The sequence below is a fragment of the Episyrphus balteatus genome, chromosome 2 (assembly GCF_945859705.1).
Source record: "Episyrphus balteatus chromosome 2, idEpiBalt1.1, whole genome shotgun sequence".
NCBI classification, from domain to species: domain Eukaryota; kingdom Metazoa; phylum Arthropoda; class Insecta; order Diptera; family Syrphidae; genus Episyrphus; species Episyrphus balteatus.
In genome coordinates this window covers 100,793,803-100,815,766 of record NC_079135.1, presented here as the reverse complement: position 1 = coordinate 100,815,766, position 21,964 = coordinate 100,793,803, and the positions used below count along the sequence as shown (strand labels likewise).

The 21,964-nt window shown below is 29.1% G+C and overlaps 1 protein-coding gene across 5 annotated transcripts in view; it reads left to right on the top strand.

Moving 5' to 3' along the window:
* The window catches only part of LOC129911836 (glutathione hydrolase 1 proenzyme-like), a 126,558-nt gene that overhangs the window by 83,079 nt on the left and 21,515 nt on the right, over window positions 1-21,964 (top strand). Inside the window, exon 1 of one of the 5 annotated variants that reach the window (XM_055989803.1) lies at window positions 8,216-8,322. The exons of 1 other annotated variant lie outside the window; for it this stretch is intronic. The gene's annotated coding sequence lies outside the window, so the exon portion shown is untranslated. Of the gene's footprint in view, window positions 1-8,215; window positions 8,323-8,397; window positions 8,512-20,169; window positions 20,429-21,964 lie in introns of those variants that run through there. 3 more of the 5 variants (XM_055989802.1, XM_055989801.1, XM_055989805.1) reach the window with 3 other exon arrangements.

Genomic DNA, 21,964 nt, shown 5'->3' with positions numbered 1-21,964 from the left:
CAACTCGAACACTCAAATTCAAGTTTTCTAAGAACTTTTAAAAAGTTACACATACATAAAGTCGAAAAGTAGCAAATTACTCAAGTAGCACGTATACTCATTGTTATAGTAAAAGTTACTTAGAAAATTGAAGGTTTTTAATTTAAAAATTCACAAAAGAAAAAAAATTAAATTTAATTATGTAAGAAAAAATCACACTGGTTTTAAAATGACAAAAACATCTTTTTAAAAAGTTTCAACTTCCCAACATAGTAGGCCTTTTAATACATATCTTGTATAAGAAAGAATTTTCAGAGCCTACTTTTTTTTGAAAATATAAGTTTGCAAAATTTTTTCAAAAAACTTTTGTATACAATTCTAAAGAAACTATTAGTGAACAAATAAAAAAAAAAAACTCATCAACCCGTTTTCCAATAAAGAAATCAATAACCTACGATTCTGGATTTTTTGAAAATTTTTCTAAATTTTAATATGAAAGTAGGTATGTATACCTACAAAATTTTAATACCAACGATTTTGTATGAGAACATTTCATTTAAATCGAGAGGTAGGCCTGACATCAAGATAACGATTGTATGATACGAACCGTTAAAAATTATTGTTTTCAAAAGTAGGATCAAATTTGTCAGAGCCTACCCGACAAACAATTTTGGTTCTATAAAGCTTTACAGATGCAATTATAGCTTCTGTAAAGCATTATAGAAGCAAAATTGTTAGTAGCGTATACAGAGATTTTAAGTCAAAATCGTTAGAGCCGGGGAAATTGGGAAGGAAATCAACTTTAGAATAGTGGACTTAACTCCTATGCTTGTTGGGAATCTTATCCCGAAAAAATGTGTGGTTATTGTTCCTTTTGAATATAAAATTAGATCCTATTTTCATCAAGACTTAATTAAATAAGAAGAACAAAGCTATCGTAATTTTATTTGAATTTTTTACAGAATTTTGAAAATCACCACTTATTTAGAAATGGGTTTTATTTCCTTTTAAATTTGGAACTAATTTCCGCGGGGTTTTTTTTATCTTTTTCTCATAGCTTCAAATTCCAATTTTTAATCTAAATACAGTCCTTTCATTTCTTGTATTTGAAACCGTTAAATCGGGCTAGACAAGGTACAGCTTAGTTAAAAAAAAAACGGTTGGCATTGATGCCTGTTTTACGACTTTATATAATGCTTAGCGGACCGTTCTCGGAACGTTATTGATCCTCTTAGACCTTAGAGTATGCAATGTCAAAATTTTTTTAACTTCTTTAGTGCGTTTAAAAAAAACGTTTTTTCGTATTTCTGAATTATATCATAGTTTATTCAAAAAAGGTAACGGTTATTCAACCGTAACCTCTTATTAGGACTTAGTGGTACCTTATTAGGACCTGCTGAAAAAAATGTGTTTGATATTTTTCTAAAGAATTAATTTCTGCATTTTAAAACGGCTATAACACACCTAATATTCAATTTTAAGTCAATAATTAATACAAATTATGTTCCTCCTTGTTTTTAGTCAAGCTACTTTCTGTAGAATTTTTACCAGTTGAAAACTCATGCTTTTTAAATGTTGTTTTAAAAGCTTTTAAATTATGGTCTTTTTGTCAAATTAGTTTTTTTAAGGAAAAACAAATACTGATGAGCTGGAAATGTTAAGTTTCAATAGAAGAAAAAAATCAACAACCAACCCTTCATCAAATGTTTCTGAAATCTAATATTTTAATTGTTACCCTTTTAACCTTTTTTTTATGGAATCCATCAAATCAAAATAACAACAAACCATTATAAAATAGGTTAATTGCTGACCGCAATTTTTGTGTGTGTAGTTTTACTATGAAAACTACAATAAATACCAAATCTTTTAGAGCGTGACACAATTCATTAAGATTGAAGAAGAAAAAAAAAAAAAAAACAGCAAAAAGGTTTCTACAAGTATCCATAAAACGCAAGCATTGCAAAAAGCAATCAATGTCCATGAAAAATCAGATATCTATCCTGGATTATATACCTTTTAACCTAAATTCTAAACACAGAAGCACTCAGGAACGGATATCCGACTCGGTTATATTCCTGACCTAGTTTTTTTTTTCTTACCTCTACTAACCGACAGTTTCTAATAGGTCCACACCATGTATAAAAGCTAAACAAAGTATTAACTTGTAACTTTATAATCTATCAGTTTATTGCTCTCTTTTTGAAAAATTACAGAAAAAAAAAGAAAACAAATCAATGGAAATAAGGTGCAGTATTAGAAAACTGATTTCTTACAAAAAAAAAACTATAATAACGTTGACCCAGTACTGTTTGACATGGCAGTACGTGGAACTGCATGTTGCTGTCATTATTTGCATGATATAGGGTCAGTGATCCCTTTTTTTGTTCCTTTACGGTGCAATTAGGGGAGTTTAATGTATAATTTTGCTGCAGAAAAAAGTAGGAATACTCCAGAGAAAAAATGGACGTAATTGAAGTGTTTGTTGTCCAGATAAGGAATATTGTGTTTTAAAATGATTTTAAAAATCCAGGTCATTTATGCAAATATGTGTTCGTAACTAGGAATTTAAAATTAATCTGTAACAAAAAAAAAAAACTTTCTTACTTTAATATATTATATGCATGTGAAAAAGGATTCTTTCATTAGAATGGCTTTTATACACAAAAGTTACTAATACAATAACAATAAAATCAGATTTAAGTCAAACATTTCTCGCGATAGAAATTATAAATTATAAACTGTCCATTACTTTGGAATGGCCGTTGCTCCTGCTGAAAGTTATTTGTTGAAAGTTCCTGGGAACATTACCTAAAGCTTTTAAATAAATTCATAAGAGAATTTTCTTATGTTTAAAAAAAAAGTTAAATAAGTAAATACCTACATATACTAAGTTTGGTGTTAAGTTAGTAAATCATCTCTTTAAATGATTTTGATATCGAAACGAAGTATGGCAATTTATTTTCTGTAAGACTTAGAATTTTTAAAAAAATAATTTTGAAAAATATTAGGGCCGTTTTTTTTTCGCCATTCAAAAGAAGTTATAAATCGACATCGACAATCGAGTTTCAATAAAATACTTAAATTAGTCCTTTTTCAAAAAATTTATAAAAAAAATAAAATAAATTGAATTATTTTTAATCCAGAAACAATTTTTTTTGAATATATTTCTTAGTTACATCGAAATTAGAGTTACTCAAACCTTTTTTGTATAAACATTTTCTTTGAAATCGGTCATAACGTTTATACAAGAAAGTCAGACATAAAAATCGGTTCTCTTTTAAACACCACATAGAGGGCCAAATTTTTAAAGTCGTTGCGATTTTCATATTTCGCGTATGCAAAATAGGATTAGCAAAGATTGAAATTTCAAAATCTGTCGAAGGCAGAGCCGGCTTTAGGAGGGGGGCAGCCTGGGCCGTCGCCCAGGGGCGCAAGAATTGAGGGGCGCCGCAGGCGTCCCGAACTTTTACAAAAGTTATATAAATAACGAAGTCTTTCCAATCGATGTCTTATTTTTTTTTACATTCACAAAGGCGCCCCAATTTTTTTCTATTTTACATTTTCAACGGCGCTCGTATTGTTTGTCCTAAACTTTTGGAAGAATGAAGGCGCCCCCCAATTTTGGGTTAATTTATTTGGCTTCCGGAAGGCCAATGGTGTCCAAAATCTTCGTTCATCTTTGAAGAACAAGGCGCCCCAATTTCTTTTGAAAGACTAAAGCAATCCTTATATTCCTCCTACCAATTTAATTTTTCAAAGGTGCCCCTATAATAATGAATAAGGAAAGAGAAGGGAGACGGACAGAATCCCGAAATTAAAAATCCAGAAAGCCCAAAATCCAGAAACCCCTAAATTCCGAAAACCCAAAAACACAAAATCCCGAAAACCCACAATCCCAAAATCCCGCAAACCCAAAATCCAGAAATGCCAAAAACTGACAGCTTCTCCATTTCTCATAAAAACTACGTTTGTGTGTGAGAATAAGTCATTTCAATTAACTGTGAAAAAAATCAGAGTTTCTCGGGTTTTCATTTTACATCGAACACCTCAGAGCTTTAGTTTCATCAGCGAACATCGAACACAGAGGAAATAACTCTGGTTGAAAAAGGAGCTACAAAAAACGCTTGACAACGAATTCGGAGCGACCCAGAGTGCCCTAGAGCTCACAACGAACAAACCAAATACTTATAAATACAGATATTAAATTTTAGAATTGGGTGGAAGCGATTCAAAGTTTTTTATTGGATTTCAGAATGAGTGAATCATTGAGTAATTCCAATCGAAAACGACATTAATGTACCTAGTTGAAAAAGTTTTTGAAAAAATATTGTTCAAATAAAACCAACTGTACCTAATCTTTAAATGTGTTTAAACAAAAAAGTCAGAGATAAAGGTAGTCTTGTCAATTGAGCCTAAATGACATGAATAATACATTTTTTTTTAAGTTAACCTTTTTAAGTTAATACACTGCACATTTTTAATAAATGCATTAACAAGTATATGAGAGGTAAGACATAATCTGCTATTGCTTTTTTTCGTGATTTTAAAAAATTGTTTTTAGATGAATTTTTTTTTAGAGGCGCCACTTGCAATCTTGCCCAGGGGCGCCGGTAGTGCTTAAACCGGCACTGGTCGAAGGACTCTGCTTAAAGGTAGTCAAAGTGTCCTTATTTTTAATATCAAAGTAATTTTTACTTGCGATATAGGTACTATAGGTATATCAAGTTATGCATTTGTACAAAAAAAAAAGTTGAGATAACATTTTTCCATAACATTACGATGATAGAGAATGGCAAAAAAGTGGGTCATGGAAGTCCGCCTGTCTGTCAGTTAGTCTGTCTGTCTGTGAAAAGCTTCAACCTGAACGGATGGACTGATTAACATCAAACTTGGTATGTAGCGTTTTTTGGCGACTCTTTCATAAATCGATTTTAGTAAAAATGAATTTGCTCGAAAATGGGTCCAACGATTTTGTTTAAAGAATTCAAATAAAAGTTTTATGACAAGGTCTATCTTTAAATGAAATTTTTTTTTTTGAAAGTCATTATTAACGGTCCCTGACATAGAATCGATTTTTTTAAATTCGATTTGTACCGATACTACCTATTCGATTTCAACGAAACTTTTTGTAAAGTTCTATAATTTTAATACAAGCCAAAAATAAAATTTTGAAAAAATTAATTTCGAAAACGGGACATTGAATTTTTTGAAATTTTGTGTGCAGATGTTGATTAGTGATTTCTACTAAATGGCATACCAATTTGTTTTTAAAACTTTTTCCCAAAAAATTATTTATAAAAAATTAGTTTTTTTTTAAAAACGGCTCTTACGATTTTGAAATTTGTTTTTTATATTTTATATTATTTTTTTTTTTTTAACGAATTTTATTTTTTTTTCTGTACCCATATGGTAGGTACCTACATTTTCCAAATTTCTATATAAAAAGTCCTAAAAATTTAAGCAACTTGAACTCTAAGAGCAAGTTCGTGCGACCCAGTCGTGCATTTTATTTTACCGGGTTAGCTAATATTGGAAGCTTCAAAAACTGTAAGAAATTTCAAAATCAGTCAAACGATTCGGCTGGGAAAAAGAACCATTCCATTTTGGTCCAAGTAGGCTAAATTCCTTTTTTCCGAATTCTCTATCATCCTAATGCCATGACAGATTGTTATCTCGAGTTTCCTAATTCTAGAATTTATTGGCTCTTAAGTCATCATATTTGGAACTATCTACTAACTGCTAGAAAATTTAACTAAATGAGGTACTCCATGTAGGTAACCTTTTCTGACACATCGCTCGTCATATCGCAAGCGATTTTTCCGTAAACGACAACAAATTTCCTATTCGTTCGTACTACTTATTGAAAAAATTAACGTTAAAGGTAAATAATCGTTACTTGACATAGGTACACCACAACCGTTTTTTGAATTTTTTTTACAAGGATCTTTTTGTTGTTTCAATTTTAAAATGAAGGAAAATTAGAAAAAAATATTTTTGGATTTAAAAAAAAAGTTTCAAAACTTTTTTTGAAAAATCAATATTTTGATAGCGAACGAATGAATTTCATTGAAACTTTGTTTTTATGTGTCAATTAATATTTTTATTTAATAGCATAACAATTTCTTTTTTTTTTAAGTTTTTGATTTTTTTTTTAATTAAAAAAACGTTTATAAACGTTTAAATAAAAAATTCTAAAAATGGCTACTTTCTAATACAATAAATAAAATGTCATACTTCATTTTGAAGTTAATACCATTTACGTCGATGTTTTTGTAACCTCTAACCAAATTTTATATTAGTTTAAAGTTTTTTTATTTTTTAATTTCTTATAAAAATCTTTTTTAATTTTTAATCTATAGGTAATTTTCCAAGCAACTTTTAACATTAAGAGCAAGTACGCGAACCAGAAATGCATTTTATTATTATTTTGCTTACAATAAAGTTGCGGAAAGGGTTCAATGTTAAAAAGTAACAAGGAATTTATTTATAATTCAATTTTTTATAAAATGAAGGTCAAATCATTACAAGGAAAACCAAAACAAATTTAAACACAAAGTGAGTGGTTTTATACAGTGTTTTGTTTTTCTTGTTGTTATATTTGCGGGAAACATTAAAAAACAATTAGTAAGTACCTACTTACTACTTGCGCAATTAGTAAATAAAATACCATTCTTGTTTATATATTATTACACTGTAAAATGTATTTTCTGAAAAAATCAATTAGTTTATGTATAACTCAATATTCTATTTCAAACAAAAACACAAACAAAAAAAAACCTTCACACGCATTTCAACTGAAAAATATTAAATCATTGAACAACAATATTAACCTTTGAGTAGATAAAACAAAAATTTCAAGTGCTGCTAATTGTGCGCATTCAATTAAAATAATTCTCACCCTATTTATTTTCGATTGAAATCTAAATCTTTTTTTTAGTTCAAAAAAGTAAAAAGATCCAAATGGCTTTTATCCAAAATCAAAATCTCCCATCAATAAACTACATTGATCTTTCTTTTCTTCTCTATAAGTGCGAGTACATAGAAGAAAATTTATGGAAAACTTCAAAAATTCTATTTTAAGTGTTATATGTCAAAAAATATAAAGAAAATGCCAATCGAAATTTGTATAAAAAGTACAATACTGTGAAAAAGTTTTTTTGCAAACTATATACTCAAAATGAGCCATAACTCATTCATATCACACTTAAAGAAACTAGTGACAGTTTTTAGTGATTTGTGATCAATTTGCTCCACATCACTGTAACATCCGCTCATCTTCTTAATATAAAATTGTTTTTTTAATATCTTCTCATATCGACACCTATAGACTCCCATAAATCCTCTTCTTTATTTTTTCAACTTTTTTTTGTGTTGGAATTGGAATCAAATAAAACAAAAAACAAAAAAAAAAAAAAAACTCGAAATAAACAAACTTAGCGATGACTAAGTAAACGCACATAAAAATGAAAATTAGATCTTCTATGAGAAAATACAAACCAAGGCAAATTCCAGAAGTCTTGTTTTTTGTTCGATGTCTTTTCTGAGAATTATCTGTTTTTTAGGGTGGGTGGGGAGTTGGTGGTGAAAAGGGCAAGAATTCCAGAGAATCCCTTCGCATATAAATTAGCCACTTCACGAGCTATAAACACTAAACAATTGAAGCAAGAAGAAGGCAAACTCTTTCATCGTTACAAAGTGTGTTGAAAGGGCAGGTTGGGGTGTTGAAATGTTTATTAACATTCTGCGGTATTTGATTATGGCATATTCATCCTCCAATTGGCCATTCTACACCAGTTTGACAAACGGAACGTGCCATATGTTTTCATTCCACTTGCAACTGCAAGTTAGTGTACCACACCCACGACAAGAGCGTCAACATTGGTATGAATATGTTCTCGACCCAGAGTCCAGAAGTCTTGAAAAGGGGCTAAGAAGAAAGGGGTAAGAAAAATGCGCGTAAATGTAAACAAAAACATTTCACTTTACAAAAATTTTTCTCAAGATCTCGAACAAGAGAGAAATATTGAGTTCCATAACTAAATACAAAACATTTTTTTTTTTTTTAAACAAATTCACACAGAAGATTGCACCCACTCAAAAAAAAAATTAAGAAAAAAAAAATTGTATAGAAAAGAGTCTTTTTTCTTGGAGGTCTTGTCTGATCTGTTTGCTAGCAGAGCAATCAGTCATGATCTGGGAGCGCGCTCGTAATTCACGTGTTTCCACATTTAAAAGTCTATGAATAAAAAAAAAAATAATAACAAAACAAAGTTATTAAACGGTTCTTGATCTTTAATTTGGGACAACAACGACGGACGCGAGACGTTGTAGATCATTGATTCGGTACAATAGTCAAGAATTTATGTTTTTTTTTTTTATGCGGTGTCATTATTCCATATTAAATATTTTGTATGAGAAGTTTTTTGATTAAAAACAAAAAATTGTGATTGTGGATGATTTCATAATAAAAAGTGGTTTGGTGCATGGAAGATAAATCTGCAGCTTTTTTGTATAGGCGTTTTATAAAAAGAGGTTGGTTTTGTTTCAGGGACATTGAGTTCAAATGATTTATGTGCGGGTGTTAAAAAAATTAAATACCTATGATTTTTAATGAATAAAAACAAAAAAATAATAATTGATTGGATTGGATTTGCAGTAGGAAGTGATACATTTAATTATTTCTTAATAGTGGATTATCTTATACAAAATTGAGTAAAAGAGTGTGGTAACCTCCTAAATAATGAAATAACAAATTAATTGAAAACAATTAATCATCTGTTCAATGAATAAGTTTATTAAAAGAGTTTGTTGTTTAAATAAATCATATAACTTAACAACAGTGTTATTTATTATAAAGGGTCAACAAATGGTCAGTCACACTTGAAAGTTTTTAGTGTTTTGAATATGGGGAATTCCGTGAGAAAATTGATCAAAAAAATTAGAATACTTCTACTTCTAGTTTTGATATAATTAAGCTTTAACACTTAATATTTTCAATTCAAAGGCTATGTTTTAAAAATAAGAACAATTTATGTACTTTCGATAACATTATTTCAGGAATGCCAATCAGTATAATTTTTGATATTTTTTACATTAACGTCTTTATCATTTTAATGTTTGGAACTTCTTAGAGAAAAATGATTACATTTTATTTTGTTTAAAACTGTTCTTAAAAAAAATGTTTTTTTGCAGAACAATTCACACGTAACTTACCCTGGACCTTAGTATAACTCGTTTTTTTCATATAAAGTAAATTTATTTGTTTCATACTTTTTCGTGGAGATTTTGTGAGAACATGTCAATCATCAAAATATCTCTTCATTTCTCCCACCCGTGACAGTCTTCTGGCTAATTATATACATACATTAATATAAATACTGTTGCTTTAGTGAAAGTCTTTGAAATTTTTTTACAATTATGAACTTGAAAGGGACACATTTGAAATAATTTGAGCTCAAAAAAAATTCGATTTCTTTTATTAAAATGCATTTATAAAAAAAATCAAAATCGGTACACCCGTTTTAAAAAATTGGTTATTTTTATAAATATTTTTAAAAACAATTTTAATAATTCAGTCTCACACTTCCGAAAATTTGATTTTTCAAAAAATATTGTTTTTTTTTTCAATCCAAATTTTTTTTTTAAATTTCAATTTTGATTTTAAAAAGCTTCTGCATTAAAATTTTCGTTGAAATTTTATTATAGTTGTCTAGTTCAGACAAGGTCCATTTTTTGATGAAACAAGATTTTTCGAAAATCGTTATTGACTACCTCCCATAAAACCATTTTGTTAGAATTTTTCTTAAACAACTTTAATTAAAATGGATTTTTATACAAAACTTGAATTTTTTTTTTTGAAAAATCAAACTGTCGGATATTGAATATTTTGAAAATTTTGCTGTTTGGTGTTGATATAATCAATTATTGAAGACATCAGAAGAAGAAGAGGTTAAGAGAAATATTTGAAACTTTTAATTTTTTCTAGCAGATAAAAGCGTCAAATTTTGGTGCTATCGGCATTTATCTAGAGTCATTACTTTAGTAGTTATCTTTAGATCTTTTTTCTAAATCTGTCTCATTTTGATACAAAAAGTTGTAAGCCAAAAACTGTAAACGATGATTACTGAAAACCACAAATTTAGCAAAATCGAGAAAATGGTCACCCTGAGACGCTTTTTCATGTGCTAGAGGTATAACATGAGTTTGTTTTTAAAAACGGCTGTAAGGCTATAAGGATTATTTTTTTAACTACATCTAAATAAAAGAAATCAAGTTTCATACAATTTTTGGAGCTCAAATTCATTTAATATGTTTTTCTTTTCTCCAAACTACGAATTTTATATTTTAATTTTCTTTTTTTTTATACTACATAATAAGGTTGTTCAAGATTGTATGGGGAAAATTTAATTTCAAAAAGTCGTTGGGCCTGTTTGTCTGACTGTGTCTGTCTGTTTTCTGTCCCTATCTCGAGTTGCAGCCTGGCATCCTATCTCGAGTTGCAGCCTAAACCACTGAAGCAAATTATGTACTTCAAACTTTATAATTAAGAGTTTTTGGTTAAGAATTGGAAACAGTTTTTTTGAAGTCTGACTTTCAGAAAATTTTTTTTTTGGTTAAAAAAAACAATCCATTTTTTTATCAGTTTTTTGTAAAATCTTTTTATAGGTGTTTTTGTAGTTTTAAATTCAATTTTTTATTTTAGGTACATTTCTTATACAAATCAATTAAAATCATTCTTTATGAAGTTGAGAAAAAACTTTATAATTCTCAGTAACGACTTTTATGTTTTTTTTTTTTGTAATTTATTTTATTTTCATATTGGTAACTGCATCAACCAAATTTTGTATGAAGAAAAAGTCTAAGAAATTTTAGCAATTTATTTTTTGTACGAATGTATTACTTGGTACATATATTAGCAATCTCGCAAGTAAAAGATCATGTTTCCAAAACGATCTTTTTTTTCTATACTACACCATAATCTACAAAAAGTGTGTGATGCGAAGATTGAACTAAAATGTATGTTATTTAATTTGTTTTTCTATTCATTTCTAAATTCAATATTGGAAAATTTTCTAATTAGGAAGAACCTCTTAAAAATGGCCTGAAAAAAAATTAAATTTTTGCATTAATTCGATTTTATTTGTTCTATGTTCCACTGTATGCAGACGATATTTATTATCTGAGACATACTGGCACTATGATTATCTTACATTGTGATTATACTCAATTTCTTTTAAGGGTTAATGCTACTATACCAGTAATTAAATCAACTTTGAACTCATTAAAAACGGAAAGTACAAAACACCAAGATTTTTCTTACCAATTGATTTAAAATTATTGTACGCTTATCATTTTTCACTACAATTTTTTTGATGCATATTGTGCATTTAATGACATGTGCGCTGTCTAAATTGAAAATAATTGATAAGTCAACGACTTAAATAAAAAAAACACAGTACATCTTTGTGACCATAGTTTTCTAAATGCATGCTATTCTTGAAATTATCAATGAAATGCATTTTATTTTGAGACATTTTATCGCAATAACTCTTGTGGTATTATCAACAAAAAAAATTATCATGAACCCAAATTTCACTCTAATTGCATGATAAACTCTTTTTCAAATATAAATATGTAAGGGACGATGGATTCTTATCGCACAATAAGTGGACACTCATCACAAACATTTATACCGCAAAAGAAAAGTAAAGATAAACATTTCTAAGAAAAACAACTAAAATATGACTAAAATTAAATAAATTATTCAAAATGCTGATTCATTACATATGCAAGTAAAGTCAGCTTGTGGAAAAAAGAGCTTGTTAAAAATGAAAGCCTATAATGAAGTACCTTGTTGAATTCATAAAAAAACAATTAAAACCCAATTGATTTTCAAATCGACTTATAGATAAGTAGTTCTATCAGAGAATATTAGATAAAATAGGTATATCAGAAAAAAAATCATATTACTTAACCGAAAGAAAATTTATTTTTCAAAATAATTTATTAGATTTTATTATAGTCTAAAATTTTTTGAGTTTTTTTGATTTAACTTAGTTTTTTTGGTCCTGTATATTTTAAAAGAATTGCAAATTTTTACATTTCAATTGCTCTAAAACTTAAAAAAGAATAGTTACAAAGGTTTTAGTTTAGAAACAACTCAATGAATATGTCTTAAACATAACTTAATTTCCTTTTGTTCAATTCATATTTTTAATTTTAAGAAAAATGTATTTTTCTTTTAAGAACAGAATAAAATTTTCTATGTAGATACGTGGTTCAAGCAGAAACGGGACGATATACTCTAGCTTCGTCAATTTTTAAACGATTTTCATAAAAAATAAGAAACTTGATTACAATTTAATATTGTTTCAAAAATTAGCAAAACTCACATTTTTTAGTTCAAAAGTATGCTAAAAATCGATGTTCAAGTGGAGAAAAAACACTATTTTTAAAATTCTTTAATATATAAATTCAATGTGCCCTACAAAATGTATAAGGTCAGTAGAAAAATATTTTCAAACTTCGTTTTTGAAGTTATACTTCTTATGGGAGGGTGGGTATGAAAATTTACTTTTTGCCAAAAATTGGTCTCAAGCGGTTTAGCTTCCAGGAGCGTTCAAAGATTCGGGGATTTTTCGAAAAAAAAATTTACCCCAACTTTCAAACGCGATTTTCTCGGAATTTTGAAAAAAATCGAAAAACCGGATTATACCACTATCGGCTAGCTGAGAATATAAGCTTTCATATGGCACCACTCCCCTGTCTCTAGATCAAAGCGTTCCAACGCCTATATCGCGGAATTTTGAAGAAAATTAAAATAAAATTTTTGATGCCAAAAGATAGCGGGGACTCTAACCTACATTTGGGTACAACTCCTATTCCTGTAGGTCCACGCGTTCTCAAACCGGGAGAACTTAAAAGTAAAAAAAAAAAATAGGCGCGATTCTGAAAAAAAAGGCATGATGTGGTGGTTTAACATGGAAGGCGATTTTTAAAAAATCTGATAATGTGCAAAGCGTAGGCCCATGACACAAGCTATCATTTGGCATCACTCAGAAAAATTGCTCTAAAGCGGTTTAGCTTCCAGGAGCGTTTAAAGATTCGGGAATTTTTCGAAAAAAAAATTTACCCCAACTTTCAAAACCGATTTTCTCGGAATTTTGAAAAAAGTCGAAAAACCGGATTCTACCGGAATTTTTTTTTTTATGATAAAAAAAGAAATATTTTACTAAAAAAATAGAAATATATTTACTATCAAAAACACCAAGAGAAAAGATCACGAAAAATTATCTGTCTTATTTATAAAAATATCTATGTGTTAAAATAATTCCATTAATAACTAGAACCAAACATCTTAAGCTATGGTGTTTTATAAAAGTTTAAAATATCTTCATATTTCATTATACTTTCCAAATAAAAATCAATGTATCCTCTCACCCATCACAGCTCAGCTCAGCTCACTTTACCTTAGCTCACCCAACAGCTCAGCTCAACCATCAGCTCACTTTCAGCTCAGCTCAAATGAGTTAACCATATATAGTACGTTCTGAACCGCACAACATGAGTAAAGTTCACAGATTAAATTGAAAACTACATGGACGCAAGGAGGATGAAAGAATTAATTTATTGTTCACTTGATAAAAATGTAAAAAACGAAGTGTGGATTAATTAATTTAATAATAGAAATTAAAAATATCAAATGAAATTCATTTATATATGTATACTGAATGAGAAGTATAACTTCAGTCGAGTGTACATGTGTACACACACTCTTTTTTTTTTTTCGTAAAACAGTGTATTGAAATGTAAAAATATGTAATTCTTCTAAAAAACACAGAAGCCAAAAACTAAGTTAAATCAAAAATTTGGCAGATACGTGTCAAGTTATTTTCTTTTTGCACTCTAATAACATAAACATTATTTGTATTTCAAATACCTCTCTTGCTGGTTTTTGGTGTATTATTTCTCAAACAGGGGCGTACACTTCCTTGGGGCAAGCGGGGCGGTGCCCCGGGGCCCCCGAACGACCCCATAGCATAAATTGAGTTACGAAGTAAATTAAAATGTATTTGAATCACTTCGGATACAAGGGAGACAAATTATGTCATTCAGTGTAATGTATAATGCATTGGTAGCCACACAATATATATTGTGTTAAAACTGCTTTTTTAAAAGAAAAAGTATAATTTTATCTTAGGGCCCCAAAAAATATTACTTGAAAAATCTTTGCAACCACAAATAATACATTAGGGGCCCCAAAAAAGCAAACAAAGTTTTGTTAATGACATACCAAATATTACTTCAAGTCAATACATTTGGGGCCCCCAAAAAAGCAAACAACTTCATGCCAAGGGTCCCAAAAGCCTTTACTTCAGGGCTTCAAAAAAAAATTGTTTTTTTTTATCAAATTACATTTGTTGATAGATTACTAAATATTACTTTAAGAGCCCCAAAAAATATGACTTCGGGGCTCCAAAAATATTATATGAAGGGTCCCAAAAATTTATTTTTCAGGAACCCCGTTAGTTGAGAGGCAATCAAATATTAACTTGGGGCCCCCAAAATCTATTACTAAAGAGCCCAAAATTATTTATCAAATTTTCTGATGGCATGACAAATAATATTATTTGAGGATCCTCAAAAGCTATTACTTCAGTGGTTCAAAACATTCAAATGGAAAATTTAATATCAATTCAGGGGCCCCAACATAATAGCGTTTTCTCGAAATGAACTTTTTTGAGTTGAGTAAATACATCAGGACCCAAAATAAAAACATTATGTTATTGGTGGCGTTCCGAATATTACTTCAGGACAGAGGCCCCAATACCTATTAATTCTTGGCTACAAAAAAATTATATTATATTTTAGGGGCCTCTAAGCACTTAATTGTGAGGCCCCAAAAATAATTTTTCAGGGGCCCCAAATGAATTAAACTATGTTTGATGATGGAAAATCAAATGTGTACATATTACTTCAGAACAGAGGCCCCAAGAACTATCAATTCTAAGCTTAAAAACAATTTATTTTAGGGGCTTCTTAATATTAAATTTTGGGGGCCCCTAGTACAAGTATTTACTACTTTTAAGATAGACATTTGAAGAAGTATAGCAAAGTGCATAATGAACATAATAAAACATTAAAAAAAAACCTAAAAATAAATAAGCCAAAAAAAATGTATGGCGTATACGTACTTTTTTTTGTATCTAAGGGGCCCCGGTGACTCAACGTACGCCACTGTTTTCAAACATCGTTTTCCACGGTTTTGACTTTTAAACGTTCATATCTTGAGTTGCAGATTTTTCACATCTTTCGTTTGTATGTGTGACTTTTTTATAATTAACAATATAATCAATTCTAGTTCCAATCTTTTTTCTACCGCTTCTACTACGTAATTAAAAAATCAAAGAATGAATTTCTACTTTAAAAATGTAAGTGTAAAAATGTCTTATGATTTTTTCTCATTTTTTAATTGAAAACTCGAAAAAAAAAACATTTTACTTACCAAGTTGTTATAATTTCCTCACTTCATTAATGAATTCCAATAAAAACCCTCATTTAACCACATTAATCTATACACATCTGTGTTAATATTCCTATTCGAATCCAATTATAAGTCGTAAACTTATCATCAAACTAAATGAATTAATGGATCTCATTTTGGCGAAAAATCTCCACTCCATCATAAAAACCCCTCCTACGTCTGATGCAACCGACTCCAACTGTTGCTTATTTTATACTCACAATCATCTCATTAATAAAAATTTTCTAGACTTTATATCGCTACTTTATATTTAGCAAAGAAAATCCTTCATTAAATTTTTATATTCATTCCCCATAGAAGCATCCGTCATTCGTCAGATAGTATTCATAGAAGCATATTGTAGTAAGGTACCTTATAAGTGTTGTTATCGTGTGTCCCATATGAATGATACATATAAATAGTCGACTTTTAACTGACAGAGAACGATGCGATTTCGTCATTGTTTCATTCGCAATTTCACTTCCCCCAACCACCCACCCCCAACCCTCTCTCACAATCTCACTCAAGTTTAACTAGAAAATAAAAATAACCGCCCCAATAATATCTATGTCACCCCTTAATCTAACCCAATTTTCGTTCTATGCAAAACTAGAAAGAAAAAAACAACAACAAAGCAAAAACACATAAAAGATACTTTATATAGTGTGATAGATAGTTTACCGCCTTTTGTTTCTCCACAACAAACTTAGTTTCGCGACACAAAAAAATTCGCATTTCCTTAGGAGGTAGCTTCACTATACGAGTAGTTATTACACAGAAAGTGTACATTGCATTGTTAAGTATAAACTAACCGCTCCGAAATCTGTCATTTAAACCGCTAAAAGCGTGCATGACAAAGCCAAAAATGATTAAACTTGACGCTTGTGGATCAAGCTATGACATGCGTTTAATTGAATTTTTATTGTCTCTAATGAGACATGCGAAACTGAATATTTTTCAAGTCAAGCCAACCAAACAATCAAGAAAATAAGACAGCTTTCCTTGGGTCTTGTTCCTTATAAGGATATCAGCATACACGGTCTTGTATATCTTTATCCATCCATACTGCGAACTTCATGCGATGGCCTACCTTTGAGAGATTTTTTGTTATAATGTTCTGATTCTTCGATTCTGCCTGCCTGCGCTATGCGCGAACTTCCCGTTAACGCGCGTGTACGTGTACTTGTATGCCTACGGAGTAGCATACACTTTCTATATTATTTTATGTGTAGGAGAGATTGGGAGAAAATTGAATGAATAGTTTTATTTACATTTTTTTTGTTTTATTTTTTTTTTTGTGGGAAATTTAAAAAAAAATGTATTTAATGTTTTAGGTGTAGCAAAGTTAAATTAAAAAAAACTTTCCAAAAATCATTTTTGGTTAATCAAAAATATCATTTTTTTCAAACTTTGTTTCTATGCGTCTATTAAAATTTTCTTTTGAATGGCATACAAAGCTTTTTCTTTAAATTTTCTCTTAGACATTTTTTCTAAATAAAATGCTTGGTCACACGTATGTACTTGCTCTTATACAAAAACACCTTTTAGCCCCTCACCTAAGCTAAGCCCTAATGAAAAGAGAATCTTGCAATCAGGGTTGTAAAAAAAAAAACAATTTTATTGCAAGTAAAAAATATAAAAAAAAATTTGCGTTAAATAAAAAAAGTTTATTGAAAAAAAAATTCCTTGTTGAAAAAAAAATGAATGCAAAATATGTGATTAAATATTTTTTTAAAATATTAATCGAATTTCTTACAATTTGGCGCATTGCTTTTTTTTTCAATGCAGACAATTTTTTGTTTCCAATACCTAACATTTTTTTTTTCTATGCAAAATATTTTTTTTCAATGCAAATATTTTTCAGTTGCAATAAAATTTTTTTTTTAATGCAAATTTTCTTACTTGCAACAAATATTTGTTGTTTAATGCAAATATTTTTCAGTTGCAATACAAATTTTGATTAATACAATAAATGTTTTTTTTTATGCAAATTTTGTTTTAGTTGCAATACAATTTTTTTTTCCAATTTCAAGTGAACAAAAAATTTCACAGTCGTTTGTTTTTTTTTATAAAAATTTTCAAACTTAAAAAAACTAAAATAGTAAGCCATTTTAAAAAAATATTCATCGACACAAAATAACAAAGTTTAAAAAAAAATTCATTTTTATGTCGAGTCGTTTTAGAGTCGTTTACGAGAAAATCAGAAATAAACAAAACTGTTCTATGGCATGTGTCGTTAAAAACTGTCCAAAAATATTTTTTTTATCCAAAATTGGCAATTTTTTCATCGAAAAATAATACGAAGCTAAGAATCATCTGTTAAATTTTCATTGCATTTTTTTACACTACAACATCTAAAATTTTTACTGTGACAAAAAGGTTGCAATGTTATGATTAAAATTGTGAGCGATCAACTGCACGTATAGAAACACAGACGCAAAAAGTATAGCTAATGCAACTGGCTTTCTCCTCATAAATAAAAACGAAAATTTGAATTTTAGGACTAAGGCTATACTGCCCATAATCTCGTAAGGGACCTAACTACAAAATTTTCGATTTTGATTAATTTTTGCGTATTTGGAGTTAGGGCATTGTCTCTGATTTATTCTAATTTATTTTTTTAGTCTAGGTCTCTAAATAAGTCAGAAAATCCCACAAAAAATTAAAATTGTTTGTATTATTGGATTTAGTGTTTCCCTCTACAACTCAGAATCATGAAAAATGTAGTTAGGGCCCTTTCGAGATTATGGGCAGTATAGTTCTGCACCGATGCGACTACATGAGAACAGAAAACTATTTAGAAAATAATTAAAATAGATGGTTTTGAACTACAAACATGGTAAGCCTTTGATTTTTCCTATTAAGTAGGTTTTTGTCATTGGCAATGCATACGGAAACTCCAAGGATTTTAGTATTTTATTGAACATTTTCTGTTAAAAATCTGTCTTAAAAGTAATTTAAAATTTTTTTTGCCGATTACACAGATCCAATTATTAATTCTTCTTGAAGCAGGTGCAATCCACTGAAAAATGGAAGTTTTTTTGTACGTTCAATTTTCATAGATATTCAGCAATATATTTTCACTTAATTGACAAAATATACCATTTGTGTAGTCTTACAGTTCATTAGACATCATATGTGCCCATAATTATGAAAGTGGACTAAGTCACTCCTAAAAATGGCATCAAGTCTAGCCTAAAAATAATTATTTTTTAAGGGGTAAAGTTTATTTGAAAGCTAAATTGCAGTAAATAAACTTCTTTATTGCTCCTCTAGTGATTTCATAAAAGAAATATAATTAAATCGTTATAAGAAAATTATTATGTAAATTTTTCTTCAAACAATGCAAAAAGTGACTTAGTCCACTTTCATAATCATGGGCACATATATTACCGAGGTTTAAAAGATTACTGAAGCATTTCATTTTCTATACAACTTCGTGCCTAATTTTTCTTGTAGATTTCTTACAAGAAATTTATGCTTAGTGGTTAAAATATGAAGAAAAATCGATTGCATTATTTTTGACATTTTCTTTCACCAATAGATAATAGCAAAAGTTTTCAACACCATCTTAAAGTAATTGGTACAACTAAAAAATGTGACATCGGTATTTTAAAACAAAATTTTTAGTTTGAAAATACATGAGTATTGTTTCGAAAAAAAATTATTATTTTGTTTCAAGCTTAGAGCTTATTCCCAGGAATAAAAGTTTTTTTTAGATTGACATTTATTATTCTGATAGTCTAACTGACGATTGAAAAATCAGGGCTTAATTACCTAAACTTATTCGAAACTTAAAAACGTCTATTTTACAAAAATTTTTCAAAATCAAAACTATTTTTGTTAAAATTGAAAAGCCAAAAATTTAGTTTATGGCACTTTTTTAAAGGAGGTTACGTAAAAAATGATCAACATAATATTGTAATTTTTGATTTAAACTACAACCCTTACCTATAATTTTTGTTTCGATGAAAGGTATTCTCTTGAGAGAAATCGTAAGAAATCCTAGTTTTTCAACCCGTTTCTCCCCCCCCCCCCCCTCCCTTCGGGACTTCTAGTATTCTGTTGCGATCTAATCGATTTTTTCGCCTTATAATATTAATCATTATTTTCTACATCAATAATTTTCTGCTAACATTTTTTCATTAAATTTATTTGCACTCGGGTACAAATATTGCAAATTATAGGGTCTAATATTCTATCAAAAGACAGCAGACCAGACATACGACATAGTAATTTAATATGATTCTCAAGCAACGATTTGTCGTAAGTTAAAATAAACACACACCAGGACATTGTCCCCAATAAAGTCTTTTATAACTATTCTCAAACAAAAAATCTACCCCATTTTCCCCTATCTAATATATTCCCACGAATGTAGTATCTATACAAACTATGACTACACGACACTGTATGGTTACTTTTTTTCCATCAGCTAACCATACAGTCCGAGCAATTTTCCACAATTAGTTAGCCTCCAGCTACGATTGAGTGTTGCGCCGTCATCATCATCATCAATTCACAACAAGCCAGTATAGTCGAGTCTATTGGACTTGAAGTATTTTACTATCTTGTTAGATAAATTTCAAAAAAAAAAAAAATTAAAAAAAAAAAAAATATCAAAAGAATCTCAGTACTCCTACTTAAAAAAAAAATAATAATAATAATTACAATATAAACAGTCTGGCTGGATATATCTAATAACGAAAAAAAAAGAGATACAGACGGTCAAAATATAGATTCGATTCGGATTCAAAAGTATCCCATCCATCAATCTAGAGTGTGTGTTGCGGTCTCGCAAATTAAAAGTATCTATCTATCTTTCTAACTACACGCACTCGTTTATTTGAAACCGGTGCTGCTGCTGGAGGTGCCTGCTGTTGCTGCTGCTGGATCCGGATAAAAATATAGACGACACAGACACTGGTGGGTTGATTGGGGTCGTAGCGTGAAGTGAAATAGATTAAGATGCACTTAACGTGTCGGTCGGGTCGGGAAAAAAATCGGAACTTGATTGTGTAATTTAGGTAGTAATTCATCTTGAATCTTGCACATCAATTGTTAATTATTTAAAAATTGTTTATGTGATTTATCGATAAACAGAAAAAAAAACATTCTTTTGACGCATTCCAATCCAGGAGGTGATACCTGTTTTTTTTTTTTTTTGTTTATCTTTTGTTGAAATTTAAGCAAAAGCTAAAGTGGAACAGTGGCCTTTTGTTTTCGAAATAGTCTTTCCGGTTCAAAGGGATATAGCATCTTTCATCTTTCTTGGAATGTAACGTATAATAATTTCCATTTCAAAATTTAAGTGCAAATTTGTTCTCACATCATTGTCAGTCGTTTATAGTGGAAAAACCATAAATCTTTGTATGAATTGTTTTTTTGTTTCTTTTTTTTTTATTTCATCTTTTTTTTGTAACGGAAATTCAAAAATCAAATGCACGCACAGGCAAAAGTATTCTTATGCAGTTTTTTTTACGACAACATCCGTTTGCTTTAAAATGTGATGCAAAAGATACTTTGTGTTGAGTATTTTTTTTTTTAAGATTTCATTTGCTTAGATTGTGCGTTACATTTTAAGTGGATGCAAGTTTTTTTTTTTCATTTAAATAAAATTTAATGAAAGAACGTTAGGTTTTGAAAGTATTTTAGTGTTGAAAAGTTTTTTTGCACCTTGGTTAGTAACATATTTTTGTGAGTGAAAAAAAATCAGTTAAATTAGTGGAAAATTTTTGTTATTTTTTTTTTTAATTTTTAAATCTCAAAAGAAAAAACATTTTTGCTCCCCTAGAAATTGCCGAACTAAACCTATTTTTCAATTTGTTTTATTTAAACTGTGGGACAAGTGATAGTGGTGTTATGTTAGTCAAATGTAAAAATTTCGTTTTTTACTTTGACCTTGGAATATAATTTAAAATAATAGAAACTGACTTTGATTATACTGTGAGTAAGCTTTGGATTAAGTTAAGCAGATAATTGAGCAATATATCGCCTGTATGAATAAAAGTTTCTTCTGTAAAATATTGGAAAATTTAATTTTTGGTTCTAATTTGTGTCGAGAAAGGATTCAAAATCAAATATCCAGATATTATTTTAAAAGTTTCAAATCACGATTTCAAGATTCAGTGATAGAGAATTCTTATTCTGTTATGCTGAAGTGATACAGAAATTTGTAATTGCATTGCTGAATAAAATCAAGGCAGACTCAAACTTATAAGCGTTACGTTATTTTATGCAATTTTCAGACCGCTAGAATTTGTTCTAATTAATATGCATTTAAAAAATTAGTCTGTGCTACGAATAACAAGTTAAAATAAATAAGTTAAAGGTTATCTATGAAATCATTATGAAATCATTGCAATTAACTACACAATTAAAAAAAAGATAATTACTCGAATAGTATTTATTTTGTAAGTTAAAAACAATGTCAAATTTATCTTGACAGTTAAATTTTGAAAA